Here is a 4,431-nt window from a genome sequence, read left to right on the forward strand (position 1 = left end):
CGGTACTCAATACCAAGAACTGAGTAGTAACAAAACTTCTCCAGTCAAACGATACCTGCATTCAGCAGCCTACTTTTGGTACCCAAATCTTAAAAAAAGTTGCTATTCATACAGTTTTGCTCGTAGCCAATCACCACGAGCGTTGTTTGTAAAGAAGAACCTTTCCGAGAAGGTATCAAATGATGTACTCCATCGGTATTGGTAGCATTTTTTATGGTTTCTGGTAAAATCTTCAGTCTCATGAGATCTTGCAGATCTGGGGTTCCCTTCTACACACCGTGTCTGCTGTTGCTTGATAATAGTGACAGCACAGATAATTGGATTGACAGCGTTAAACAGCGGCCCTCAGTAGCTGGCAACGGTTCCTTTTAGGATGGAGGTATTAATGCTGAAGTGATGAAGAAATATTCAAACTGCTATTTTTTTTTTTCAATCAAAGTGGCATGATGAGCTTTAGGAGACTTATACCAGACATGCAGTATGGAGGCTTTTTATATTTTTATTCTATTTTTTTTATTTATTTAATTTTTAAAGTTTGAAAACTGGTCACCATTCACTTCCATTGTTTGGGAGATTCTGCAACACTGTTTTCCTGTGAAACTCCAGCAGTGTTTTGTGAACTAAAAAACTAAACCTGTCCTTCAATCAGCATGAGGTGAGTAGATAATGACTGAAGTTTCATGTTTATGTGAACCATCCCTTTAAGTTTTGTCATTATTCAATACAGGCAAGAGATGATATATAGAAGTTTCAGCTAGTATCTCCCCCAGTATGCCTGCACTGAAAGCATAAAATAAAAGTGAAATAAAATAAAATAAAAGTAAAAGCCTACAGAGGCTGAAACCCAATTAAAAGCAAATATATATATTTTTACTCAAGATATTCCTGTGGTCTCAGCAACAGCAGAACTACCTTATGCCCAAAACATTTATTAACTAGAGAAGCAATTTCTGAAGAAATTGCGGGTGTGAATGCTGCAAGCTGAAGCTGAACTGCAATGCTGCCTTGAGTACAATAAAGTTGATTTGAAAAAAAAATTGAAAAATGATTTGAATGTTTGAATGTTTGTTGAAAGGCTGACGCTACACTGAATTGCTACCATGATAATAGAAAAATGTTTGAATCACATGGAACATTTGAATGTTTCTTAAAAAGCTGAAGCCACACTGAATAGCTGCCATGATAATATAATAATATTTGAATTATGTAGAATATTTGAATATTAGTTAAAAAGCTGATGATAACAGCTGATAGCTGTTCAGATATCAGATGATAGCTGATGGCCATGATAATATGATAATATATCAATATTTGAATCATGTGGAATATTTGAATGTTTGTTGAAAGGCTGACACCACACTGAATATAATGATGTTTGAATTATGTGGAATTTTTGAATGTTTCTAGGCAGACTGAAGCCACAGTGGATTGCTGCCATGAAAATACAATAATATTAGAATTATGCAGAAAATTTGAATGTTTATTAGAAAGCTGATAGAAAGAAAGAAGGAAAGAACCTTACATGAAACAGCTCAAAGTTCAAATTTATTAACAGTTAAAAAAGACTGCAGTCTAAAATGTCCAAGTTGGACACAGAAAGGCAGACAGACAGAGAGACACAGACAGGCATGCAGAGCAACAGACAGACAGACAGTCTTTTTAAACTGTTAATTTCACACCTTGAGCTGCTTCAGGTGTAATTGTCTCTATATGAGCTTTTAACTGCTAAGAGCTCAGGCTGGTGAAATTGACCAATCGTCTGTGTGTAACAGCAGATTCAAATGTGAATACTGAGAGGCCCTAACTGCCTTTGGTCTATTCAGCCAATCATCTGTGTGCAACGGAACATTCAATTTTAAATACATCAAAAAATGGCAAAAATTGAGACAAGGTACCTTTCCAACTCCAGCTGTTTCTGTTGTGATTTTCTTCGAAACGGTTTAGCAAATCGTTACCAAAAGTCATAGCACACCCTTATTTTCCACAGATGAGTGACAATGATGTTCTGCAAGTTAAAATGACAGATTTTGTCTCTGAGAGATATATCTGGCTAATATAACAGCAGTTTCCTGTCAGAAAGAATCTGTCTGGGATGAGGATGTCATATACAAACAGCTCAGACCCGAAACACTAAAAACAAAAACTGAAGGAGCTTTATAATGCAGACGAGATTGTTTTTCTTTCTTTCTTTTTTTTCTCTGTAATGAGCAGACGAATCTGTCATACTTAAAAAGTTGTGCAGATGTGTAGTTTTTCCAGAGGTTTTTGTGTGCTTGTAGCATGTTGGAAGTTTGGGTGTTGTTTCTGTTCAGACAAACTGGCTCATGCACTCAACATGTTCATATCAACAATCCAAATGTAGTGCAGTGGGAAACACTTTTATTCTACAGGTTGAGATCAGTTCATTCACTTTGATTGAAATTATTTCAAAGAAGTGATTAAAAAGAAGCACAAAACTGCACCTAAAAACTGCAAAATCTGAAGAGAGAATTATCAATAGAAATGCAATGATTGCAAGATGAAATCAGCAATATGGATTTGACTTTGCTTTCACATGAAGTGATTCTGACCTGCAGCTCCGCTCACTCAGCTGTCCTACATATGAAGTGGTCTCTGCAGCTGTGACTGAACTATTCTGAATGTAACATGTTTGATGTCGTCCAGATATTTTATCACAGATCAAACATTTAATAAAAGTTATAAAAATCTATTGCATGTCTCTATTTGGGGGATTCTCTGATTCATTGCCTTCAGAAGTTAGATCAATGTTTGGACTTTCAGGACCCAGGTTTAATCCTCGGTTTGATTTTGAGACCTGTTTCCAAAGGAAAGAGTAAAACACTCTAAGAAAGAGTTTGCCAGTGTCTCTGGTTAATTGGCTTAAGAAGTAAAATCACCACTCAGTGGTTTTGAGGCCCCAGTTTTCATCAATACAACAGAAAGATTGAAAGGCTCTCAGAAAGAGGTTTGGGGTATCTGTGATTCATTGCCTTAGGTAGATAGATCACTACTTCAAAGTTAGAGGACCCTGGTTTTATCCTTGGCTTGAGAGCCGTTTCTGTTTCCAAAGCTCTAAGAAAGAGTCTTCATGTATCTCTGATTCATTGACTTAGGAAGTTAGATCACTGCTTATAAGTTTTGAGGACCCAGGTTCAATCCTTGTTTTTTTAGACCAGTGTTCAATGGAAAGAGTGAAAAGCTCTAAGAAACAGAGGTCAGCTGCCTATTCAGACATCTCTGGTATCTCTGATTCATTGACTTAGGAAGGTAGATCACTGTTTTCAAGTTCTGAGGAACCAGGTTCAGTCCTTGGGTTGGTTTTGAGCTGAAGTTGATGCAGAGAGACACTCAAGAGGATGACCTGCTAAGATTGAAGTTCAACTCAGTGAATCCTGCTTGAGGACATGTGTTGTCTTTAAAGACACCAGCAGAGCAACGCCCCCTACAGACTGCTCTGGTTCACTGTGTATGTCGTGGATATTAAAAAAGATTCAAGATTGATTTGTAATTTTTATTTTATTTTGAGTGCAAATTAAATATAAAACTTAGTGTAGAAATTAGTCCTTCTGTATGTGTGTGAGAGTCATTAATCACTCCAACGTATGACAGAACTGCAGGATTTATTGTTAGCTGCCACATAGCTAACCAGGTAGACATTATAAAAACAAACCACGTCTTCCCAACTCACTGAACTGCCAGTACAACAAGCATTCTGATTGGCTGACTGTAAAACAGAACTACAAGTATGGTAGCTCGCAAGGGACAAACAGAACAAACATTTGGCCAGACGATCTACACTTAGCATTCTGATTTTGCTTTGATTTTGTTTGCAGCTGAATCATCAGTTATTTTTCCAGTGTGCTGCCTTCAAACTCCCTAAAAATAAATATGAAAAAAAGTATTTCATTAAATTTGATTATGTTTATTGATGGTTTTTAGGTTTATAAGTTAAATATTAATTGAATTTTGAACATAGATATGATGATTTTGTGGTAAATCAACTGTTATTATATGACAAGAAACAGGCACAAAAAAAAAATCCTATCCTAAAATAGTTTTTAATACTTTCCATGAAATAACACATATCAATTGTACTTTTGCATATTGATAAGGGGAAATAGTCCACGCAACAGTGTGGCCATAACAGTTATGCAAATATTATATGTGTTTATTTTCATTTTGCATTTGTGTTATAATTTTTTTAGAATTAATGAATCAAAAATTCATTTTAAATCAAACTTGAAAGCCCTAATTACTATATTTATGTTTTTAAAAAATAAATCAACAAAAATATGCATGATGGAACGATTCTAGAAGATCATACAATTTTCTCCAGTTCCTATGAAGATCGATAAACTTTTCATATTTTGATGCGACTGTCAACCTGCAGGCAGAGACGGAAATTGAGGACTCTTATTTTGAAGGCGGCAC

Source organism: Lutjanus erythropterus, chromosome 5 (genome assembly GCF_056507025.1).
Source record: "Lutjanus erythropterus isolate fLutEry1 chromosome 5, fLutEry1.hap2, whole genome shotgun sequence".
Lineage (NCBI taxonomy): Eukaryota > Metazoa > Chordata > Actinopteri > Lutjaniformes > Lutjanidae > Lutjanus > Lutjanus erythropterus.